This window comes from Rhinichthys klamathensis, unplaced genomic scaffold (assembly GCF_029890125.1).
Source record: "Rhinichthys klamathensis goyatoka isolate OS25496 unplaced genomic scaffold, OSU_Roscu_1.1 h1tg000011l_1, whole genome shotgun sequence".
Lineage (NCBI taxonomy): Eukaryota > Metazoa > Chordata > Actinopteri > Cypriniformes > Leuciscidae > Rhinichthys > Rhinichthys klamathensis.
Genome location: NW_026606564.1, coordinates 7,628,917 through 7,639,894, shown reverse-complemented (window position 1 = coordinate 7,639,894; position 10,978 = coordinate 7,628,917).

Genomic DNA, 10,978 nt, shown 5'->3' with positions numbered 1-10,978 from the left:
CCACGCTCGGCTGCTGTAGTAGCGGCTCCAATCCTGAAGGAATGTCCAGTGAACTGAGAGGGGGATAAGCTGCAGCTTTTGAGAACAGAATTGAGGTAGGACCTGAACCGGTTTTGAGAGAGAGGTGCTCCGTTGGGTAGAATGAAGAGGGGAGAGATACCGGAATGTCTGGGACGGATTTTAAGGAATTTAGCCATAGAAGAGAAGGGGCAAAATTCGCTACTGGTTTTAGAGATCGTTAAAGTAACGCCTGAACCTTTGGAGTCGTTCTTAGAATGTTTAAGAAAGAGTGTGAAAAAATTAGGGAAAAAAAATAAATCTGAAAAGGAAAGACCGCGGGCTGGATCGAATGTATTGGTAGGTGAAGTAAATTCTCCTGGACGCATGAAACCGTAAAAAGCTGTTAGAAAAACTGCTTCTAGCAGAGTGTTAATATAAGTGGAAAACAGGCCGTTGCGAAGTGAAACTATTAACCTATGGATTAAAGGTAACGTCAAAGGCAGTCTTTTGTCGGAGGACACAGTAGACGTTTTGGCTATGCCTTTGAGCATAAGGCGAATAGGAGTGGCGGTGAAAAGGCTGGGAGAATCGGGATTGAAATATTTGGCGTAGAATTGAACGCCTGCGAGTAGTTTACGAATAGAAGAGATTTTTAAATTACGTTTGTCGAAATTGAACACGAGAAAGGAGCAAACGGTCGAAATCAGAATAGGAAAGAGAGGAAGTTGGAAGGCGAAACAAAACATTGAAAACGAATACCAGGCGGAAGCATAAGCTTTGAGAGTGGAGGGAGCAACGCCTTTAGATATGTAGAGTCTAGCTGAGCAGAGCAGATCTTCTAATATAGCGTTGTGGCGAGCAGGGGAGGGCATGGTGTTGGATCCTTGTTGGCTGCGGGGCAGAGCCGTTTGAAGGTCTGAAAACGAAAGCGAGAGAGAGCGTCAGCGACAACATTGAAGTGGCCAGGAATGTGAGCAGCTTTGATGATAAAGTTGTAAATGACAGATTGCCAGATTAGCCGACGCAAAAAAGGCATGATCATCGGGCAAGATGATCTGCCTTTATTAATGATAGCTACGGTAGCTTCATTATCACAAAACATAAGAATTCGTTTCCTAGACCACTCGGGACCCCAGATTACACTAGCTACAACTAGGGGATATAGTTCGTATAGCGCTGAAGAGAGAGGATTGGATGTTGATTTGGGGAAATCGTCCGGCCATCTCTCTGCGAACCAGTGCCCTTGAAAATATCCCCCGAACCCGACAGACGGAGCCGCATCGGTAAATAGATGTAAATCTGCGGACGATTCGAAAGCCTCATTATAGAAAAAAGAAATGCCGTTCCAATCGTTTAGTAAGCGAGACCAAAATGTGATGTCAGATCGGCAGCCCTCGTCTAACTGGACCGGATTACTGAGTTCAGGCACGGAATGAGCCGCTGTTAGAAGACGCGATATGAAAGCCCTGCCTTGCGGGATGATGCTCATGGCGAAATTTAGATGGCCCAGCAGGGACAATAAATCGCGCTTTGAAACGACATGTAGAGAAGAAAATTTTTCCAAAAAGGATCTGATTCTTATGAGCTTTTCTGGGGGAAGAGAGGCTTGCATTTTAACCGTATCGAGGGAGATACCTAAAAATTCTAGGATAGTGGAGGGGCCCAGAGTTTTCTCTGAAGAGAGGGGAACACCGACGTCGCTGAAAACCTGCTTTAAGATATCAAGAATGGAAGAACGTGGAGAGGGGAAATCGATTAGCAAGAAATCATCGAGTAGATGCAAAACGAACGGAAGTTTACAGACGTTCAGCAGGATCCAACACAAAGCTTCCGAGAGACTGTTGAAGATATGAGGGCTGCTCCTACACCCAAAAGTAAGCCTTACTGCAAAATAGAACTTTGAATCCCATTTAACGCCGAAGAGTGGCCAGTCAGCAGGGTGTATGGGCATGACTTTAAAAGCGTCTGTTATGTCTGCTTTAGCCAGCCAAGCGCCATGACCAGCTAGCTTGATTAACTGTATTGCGTTGTCCACCGAGGCGTAGTGAAGGGAGAATGGTTCTAGCGGAATGCATTCGTTAACGCTTGGTATTATGCTGGAATGAGGGGAAGACATGTCGAAAATGAGACGTTTTTTGCCGGAGTATTTACGGGTAGCGACGCCAATAGAGTTAATCCTAAAAGGGGAAAAAGGAGGAGAGGCGTATGGGCCGATAACATAGCCTTTATTGACTTCTTTCTCGAGCAGAGTAAAGACGACGCCGGGCTCGTTCATAGCTGATTGCAAGTTTTTTGCTGAAAAAGATGCGGTGAGAGGTGAGAGTATCCCCACCCTAAACCCTTGGGACAAACCAGTGATGAGATAGTCAACAAATGATGGATCGGGGTGAGAAGAAAGGTAGCTAGAGAGGTTTTGGATGTTGATGGGTGTGGATGGATGTTTTCTCAGAATTTCTTCTGAAAAGGGGCTTTCTTTTTGGTTTGAGGTTTGTATCGCCGTGGGCAGACAGATCTTGGGTGCGGGTCCTTGCACAGGCTACAAATATGAGCAAAACGACAATTATTCAATGAACACACAGATTCGTTAAACAAATTGCAAATGGGATTGTCATAAAATGTTTCAGCAGGGCGACCTCTGCTGTAGGAGCTGCGTCTTACATTTACAGAACCACGGACAGCGTCCGAATCAAGGTTGGTAAACGCTTTCGGGCAGAGAGCAGCTGAGTGTCCGTGAGCGCTGCAGATAGAACACGACAAACTTCTTTGACCGCCGAAGTGACGAACTAGTAGTTCAGTGTCAGTGATCGACCAGTCAAGTCTTGAATTGTAGAGAGAAATGCAAGACGCGGATTTAGCAGAAAATGATTTATGGTACTCGTAAAATAAAGTGCCTCCGTACCTTTGGTTAAAGTCTGCCATCATCGAAAGATAAAGGTCGAGCTCTTCCCTTCTATTTGGGAAAACTTGGCATAGGGTGTCTCTGTAAATGCTAAAGGCGATTACGAACTCTCCGAACGATAAATTGCGTTGCAAACGCGGGTCTGAAGTTTTGAGGAGCACTGCCACGTCACCACAGTCCACCATTTTTCTGTCAGCCGCTGGCGAAGGGAGAAGTAAGGAAGCCAAGTTGATATCCTTACCTTGGATAATATTTGACCTGAGATGTGGAGATACTGTAGCAGCCGCGGGAGGAACGAAACTCCTACCGAAAGCTTGAGCTGGTATAGATGAGGAGAGATTAAAGCTGGGAGAAGCCGGTGGAGCTGAGACATTTTGAGATGACGACTGAATCCCAAGGAGAGGAGCGGGCAGAGAGGCCGATGTAGAAGGTATGTTTGTTGAGATGCTACCGGAAAATGAAGGCCGGGTTGTAATGGGATCTGGGCTGTGGTCAGGGTAGCCAAAAGAATTTTCGAAAACCGACATCTTAGACTGTAACCCTTTAACCGTTTGGGATAAATCGTGAACAGCAGAAAGAAGCAGCTGATTAGTATCGGGAGAGACAGCTGAATGCGGAGGAGATATCTCTTGTGCCGGTAGAGCTGGGCGTTTAGCTGAGCGAGATGTGGATTTTGCTGATCTTTTACCACTGGCTTTTTTCGGCTGGGCGGTGGTCACCGCGGCATCTGGATGAGGAGTAGATGCAGGTGGATTGCCCAGAGCATTCTGGGCTAAGAGCAGAAGATCTTCTCTTGAAATTCCTTCGCTAACAGGGATGCCGGCGTCCTCGAGAGCGTTTAGGATGAGTTCGGAAGACCAACTCGCCCATAAAGAGGTGCGGCATTGAATACGGGTACTGCGACGTGAAGCAGAGGGAGATGGCTGAACGAAATCCTCTGAATCGGAATAATCACAAATTGATTGCGTGTCCTGAGACATGGTTTGGTTCTACTACTGAGCTTAACAGCTGAATCTGCATGAAAGCGTCAGCATCTGCGAACTCAGACATGTGTAAGTACTGGTCTTTTATACCACAAGTCTTAGACACGATTGGATAGATGAGAAGGTAATAAGTGACGTAGCAATTGAGTCTTCCTGGCAGAACTTAACGCTAGAGCTTCCATTTCCCCGAAGGGACGGACGCTGCGTGTAATCGCAGTGGGAACGCCCTCAGCGTGACGCGTCTGAAGCATGAATGAAATCAGTCAATGGAGAGAATGAGCGTACGGCGAGTGACGTCATCGACCAGGAAGCTATAAATATCCCCTGAGTACACAATACGCCAGCTTAAAAGTTACTGAAGCAGCGACCCAAGGGGATGCCGAGAGTATGGCAGGACACGCAGCGTCCGTCCCTTCGGGGAACTAGGGTTACATACGTAACCCGGGACGTTCCCCTTCAGGGACTACCGCTGCGTGTAATCGCAGTGGGAACGCAATACCCACATCCCCATACGACCAAATCCCCGTCGTGTGTAGGAGACACAAGCCGACGAGAGAACCTGAGCCCCAGGAGTGGAGCTAAGATCGAGGGAATAAAATCTAACGAAAGTGTGCGGTGAGGACCAGCCTGCCGCATCACAAACGTCCTGAAGAGAAGCTCCTGAAAGAAGAGCTGTAGAAGCAGCCATACTCCGGGTGGAACGAGCCCTTACAGCCAAAGGTGAAGGCTGATGGGCCGAACCATAAGCAAGTGGGATGGCCTCGACCACCCACTTGCTCATCCTTTGCCTAGATGCAGGACACCCTTTCTTAGGTGACCCAAACAGACGAACAGTTGTTCCGATCTCCTCCACAGGGCAGCTCTGTGGACGTACGCATCTAAAACCCAAACTGGGCACAGCAAATTAATTTTCTCCTGGTCTGACGTCAGAAAAGGCGGAGGACAGAAAACCTGCAGAACTATAGGTCTAACAGAAACAGTTGGAACCTTAGGAACATAACCTGGTCTCGGAAAGAGAAAGGCCTTAACCAACCAGGAGCAAATTCCAGGCACGAGGGAGCCACCGAAAGTGCTTGAATATCTCCAATTCTTTTTAGAGACGAGATAGCAAGAAGAAGGATAGTCTTAAGAGTAAGAAACTTTTCCGAAACTTCCTCAATGGGGTCGAAAGGAGCAAGGGAGAGACCTTCTAAGATGATGGCCAGATCCCAAGCTGGTACCCTCGTGCGAACTGCAGGCCTCAGCCTCAAGGTGCCACGAAGGAAGCGAGACATAAGTGGGTGTTTCCCGAGGGAACCTCCACTTGAAGGGGTGTGGTAAGCAGCTAAGGCCGCCACAAACACCTTCAGTGTGGAGTGGGATAACCCTGTGGAGAGACGGTCCTGCAGGAAATCCAGCACTGTACCAACCGGGCAGTTAACTGGGTCCTGCTGGCGCTCTCCACAACAAGAGGTGAAAAGTTTCCACCTCGCGGCATATAACTTCCTCGTGGAGGGAGCTCTGGATCGGAGGATGGTCTCAACGACCTCAGCCGAGAGACCAGAATCTATGAGCTGGGCCCCCTCAGAGGCCAAGCCCACAGCCTCCATAGCTCTAGACGGGGGTGAAGGATCGACCCACTCGCCTGAGAGAGCAGATCTCTCCTGATCGGTATCTCTAGGGGAGAGCCGTCGAGGAGAGACACTAGGTCCGCAAACCATACCCGGGCCGACCAGAACGGGGCTATTAGCAGGAGACTGAGCCCGTCCCGGCGAACCCTCTCCAGAACTCCTGGGAGCAGAGCGATCGGGGAAAAAGCGTACAAGCGTGACCTCGGCCACGGATGTACCATCGCATCCAACCCCAGCGGGGCTGGATGGCTGAGAGAGAACCACAGCGGGCAGTGTGATGTTTCTCGAGAAGCAAATAGGTCTACCTCGGCAAGACCGAAATGTTTCCATAGGAGTTCCACCACCTCGGGGTGAAGACTCCATTCCCCGGGCCTCGGCCCCTGTCTTGACAGGATGTCTGCCCCCTGATTAAAATACCCCGGGAGATAAATAGCTCTCAGAGAAAGAATTTTCCCCTGGGACCATAGAAGGATCTGACGTGCCAGTTTGTAAAGCGGGCGAGAACGCAAACCCCCCTGATGGTTGATATAAGAAACCACCGATGTGTTGTCTGTCCGGACAAGAACATGGTGGCCCCTTAGGTCTGGGAGGAAGTGTTTCAGAGCCTGAAACACCGCCAACATCTCTAGGCAGTTTATGTGCCACAGACGATGATGGTCCTCCCACAGACCCTGAGCCGGGCGACCATCCATGATCGCCCCCCCAACCCGTGAGAGAGGCATCTGTCGTTAGCATAACGCGACGACAAGGAGCTCCCAACACAGAGCCTTGGGACAGAAACCAAGGATCTTTCCACATAACCAGGGCGCGATGACACCGTCGCGAACTCATGATCATGCGAAGCGGATTTCCCCTCGGGGAGAATCCCTTGGTTCTGAGCCACCACTGTAACGGTCTCATGTGCAAGAGGCCAAAAGGTATCACGTTGGACGCAGCTGCCATGAGACCTAACAGTCTCTGGAACTGTTTTACAGTGGATGACTGGCCTAGCTTGACCTGATCTACTGCGGCGAGAATCAAAGCAATACGAGCAGGTGACAATCGTGCCTGCATCGTCGTTGAATCCCACACTACACCTAGAAAAGTGGTTCTCTGTAATGGAGAAAGAACACTCTTTTTGGCGTTCAGCCTCAGCCCCAGTCACTTGATATGAGCAAGAACGACATCTCGGTGCCGAACCGCCTGTTGTTCCGATTGAGCTAGAATCAAGCAATCGTCTAAATAGTACAGAAAGCGGATGCCCTGTAACCTCAGCGGGGCTATAGCAGCATCCATACACTTCGTGAATGTTCGGGGTGACAGTGCTAGGCCGAACGGAAGAACCCGATATTGGTACGCTTCGCCCCCGAAAGCGAACCTCAGGAACTTCCTGTGTTGAGGGAGGATAGATACATGGAAGTAAACGTCCTTTAGATCTATCATGACAAACCAGTCCTCGGATCTGATTTGAACATCCCCAGTGACAGACACAGCGCCCTGTAACGTACTGGCAGGGAACAGCTGGCCTGGGCACTCCACAACCCTCCTCGGAGGGGGCGAGCGTCCCTCGGGAAATCGCTCGCCGAGTCTCTCTACACCCTGTGAAGGCAGGGTTAGCAGAGCAGACCCCTGAGGGCATCGGAAAAGACAGGGCACCGTGTTCTTGTGCAGTGAACTCAGGTCTTTCACGATAGGGACCACCCTCAGAGTCCTGACGTTCAGCACGTCAGGATTTTTCTTTTTCCCGATGAAGTAGTATCCTAACTCCCTGCTGGGTGGGGGACCCATTCCGCCAGGAACTCTACTAAGGGAACCAGGCTGGCTAAGGGAACCAGGCTCTCTTAGTTCTACTAAGGGAACCAGGCTCTCGAGGCTGGCCTCTGGATGAACATCCCGAGTGACAGACACAGCGCCCTGTAACATACTGGCAGGAAACAGCTGGTCTGAGCACTCCACAACCCTCCTTGGAGGGGGCGAGCGTCCCTCGGGAAATCGCTCGCCGAGTCTCTCTACGCCCTGTATAGGCAGGGTTAGTAGAACAGACCCCTGAGGGCATCGAGAAAAACAGGGCACCGTGTTTTTGTGCGGTGAACTCAAGTTTTTCCCGATGGGGACCACCCTCAGAGTCCTGACGTTCAGCCCGTCAGGACTTTTTCGACGCGGCCTTTCTGGCGACAATGACTGTCCTCAGATCAGTCCTGCCCCGAAAGGCCGCGCCGGAGAGCACCCGCCTCGTCCCTCCAGTTTCTCTGCAGGGGGGCACGAGACGTGACACTCCGCTTCTGCTGTGCCCTTTTGGAAGACGAACTCGACGAAAAACTTTGCTCTGGTTGAACACTCTACATGACAGACACAGTGCCCTGTAACGGCGCACCAGCAGGGAACGACTGGTCTGAACACACCAGAACCCTCCTTAGAGGCGGCGAGCGTCCCTCGGGAAAGCACTCGCCAGACCCTTCTACGCCCTGTTTCGGCAGGGTTAGTAGGACGGGCCCCTGAGGGCGCCGGGAGAGACAGGGCACCCTTAAGGGAGGTGAACGCAAGTCTCTCTCGGCGGGGACCCCCCTCAGATTTTTCTTTGAGCAGGTCGGCCTGAAAAGCCTGCATAAAAGTCTTTTTTTTTTTTTTTTTTTTTATGAAAACATGCAGGCCCAGCCACCGAGTAAGCCTTCCCCACCAGCACAGAGGTATATATATTTATTTATTTATTTTTTGGTGGAAGAGCCGGTGCTTTAAGTGAAGACGATGAAGCAGGAGAGAGATAGCTCGCGAGCGTCTCCTCCGCCTACAGTATCGTCACATAACCAGCAGATTTAGCACCAACAATGTTACCATAAGCATTGGAATGATTTGTGTAAATTCTGCTTGAAACCGGTCTAACCCAGGTCTTTGAAACCTCAGCATGAAGGTCTGGGAAGAACGGTAAGGACAGGCGAGAAGGTTGAGGTCGTGCAGACAGAAATCTATCATCTAGTTTGCTTTTAATTCTAGAAACCTGTCTATCAGCTGGCCACTCGATACTGTTTGTTTTTTTTTTTTCAGCTTTTCAACAGCCCGAGATAACACATCCATCAAACCTTCTTCATTTGCAGTATAATGTGATAAACTAGTTTTCTCTGATGCAAAACTTTCGACATCCAGCTTCTCAGAACTGGAAAATCTCAATTCAACATCATCATGTCATGTGCCTCCACCCGGGCAGAAGTAACCGCCGCAGCGCGTGCTTCCAGAGCCGGGTGAGAGGCACTAGATCTCGGCGGAGATAGCTGAGATAGGGCGGAGCCCGTCTCAACGTCGCCAGCGAGATCCATCTGCGAGCCCCAAGACAAGCGCCGCCGCTCTGCCTCAACAGAAGCGGGACCCGAGCCTCGGGGAGCTCGCAGCAAATCACTCTCCTCGAAGAGCGATCGCCGCGAGCGCAGAGTTCTCAAGGGAAAACGCTCGCAATGCTGACAATCGACTCCCTCGAGAGCCGACTGGGCATTGCTGCACTCCCAAACAAGCCACACATAGCTCGTGTGAATCCCCACCCGTGATATACCGAGTACAGGGGGGAACACACTTCAAATACTGCTCGCTCATATTGTTTTTTTTTTATATAAAATATATATAGTGAAAACTCCTGACAAAACAGACAAACACAATCGACAGATTCAGACACACACAGAGCTGCTGAAGTAACTAAAAGCTGGCGTATTGTGTACTCAGGGGATATTTATAGCTTCCTGGTCGATGACGTCACTCGCCGTACGCTCATTCTCTCCATTGACTGATTTCATTCATGCTTCAGACGCGTCACGCTGAGGGCGTTCCCACTGCGATTACACGCAGCGGTAGTCCCTGAAGGGGAACTGCCCTTTTAGTTTGTTTTAAACTAACACACACTCATAGATCCCTTCATAGGACCTGGGCAATCGACAAACATAACAACATATCAAATATACCTCAGTAAATGTCTTTAAATGAGGAGAGTAGTAAAAGTTCATATATGTGTGTGTGTTTGTATCTGCGTGCATTGAGCACCCAACAGGGGGGGGGGGTTCTCTGGAATTCCTTTGAAGCTTGGACTAGTGAGTGGGAGAATGCAGGGTTAGTCTCTGGTGAGTGTCCCAGGGTCGTAACAGTGTTAGGAGCAGACTTGTTGGCACCAAAGTCCAGTAATTTTCATTAATCCTAAAAACTTTGGGTTTAAGGAAGAATGTGCTTTATTTGCGTTCAGGACAGAGTCAATGATTTACCCCAGATACCTTACAAATCTGTCAATAAAAATGCAAAAAACTATCTCTCGACTCCTGTGAATGTTTTCCGTCTAGCCGAAGAATTATCACACCACCCAGATGCCAACTTCACAAATTATTTGATTGAGACAGGTCTCAATCAAGGCTTTAAACCCGGTGTAGAAAGCCATCCCACGCAAAATATTATCTGCGCTAACCTTCAGTCCGCCTTAGCAGAGCCCGGAGTAGTAGATAAGCTAATTAAAAAAGAAATTGAATCCGGTTTCATGATCGGTCCATTCGAGGCCCCCCCGTTCGACAAATTTCGCATCAGCCCCATAGGCGTGGCTACCAGGAAATTCTCTGGAAAAAAGCGGCTGATAATCGACCTTTCAGCCCCCCATAATTCTCCATATCCGAGCATCAATAGTCTCATCCCTCTCGAAGAGTATTCTCTTAACTATCATGATATCGAACAAGCCATAACCATGATTAAAATAGCTGGACGAGGTGCATGGCTTGCAAAAGTAGATATCTCCTCTGCTTTTAAAGTAATGCCAATCCACCCCGATTCATGGCACTTATTCGGCGTAAACTGGCAGAAAAAGTATTATTTCGCCGTGCGCTTAATTTTCGGCTGCAAAAGCAGCCCAAAAATCTTTGACACTCTCTCTGAAGCCATATGTTGGATCCTTTCCAATAATTATGCAATTCCTCATCTTCTCCATCTGCTCGACGATTTCCTAATAATTTCACCTCACGACATCATCCCCGAGGCTCACCTCCTCATAGTGAAAAAAGTTTTCGCCGAACTAGGGATTCCGTTAGCCCACGAGAAAACATCGGGTCCAACTACATCCATCGAGTTCTTGGGCATCAATCTGGACTCAGCAAAATTCCAGGCCTCACTGCCTAAGGAAAAAATCGATCGCATCATTTTAATCGCATCCAATTTTACAGACAGCTCAGACTGTTCAAAACGCGAACTTCTCTCGCTGCTGGGCCACCTAAATTATGCGATGCGCATTATTCCACAGGGCCGACCCTTTATCGCGCATCTCCTAGCCCTCTCTTCATCCGTTCATGGGCTGGAAGATCGGATCATCCTTTCCGACGAGTCAAAAAACTAGCTAAAATTATGGATTAATTTCCTCAATCAGTGGAACGGCTTAACTTTTTTTTACGACGACTTTATCTCTCTCCCCCTCGATATCAAACTGTTCACAGACGCAGCTCCCTCGATCGGCTTCGGCGGCTATTACCAAGGACGCTGGTTCAGGTCTCCCTGGC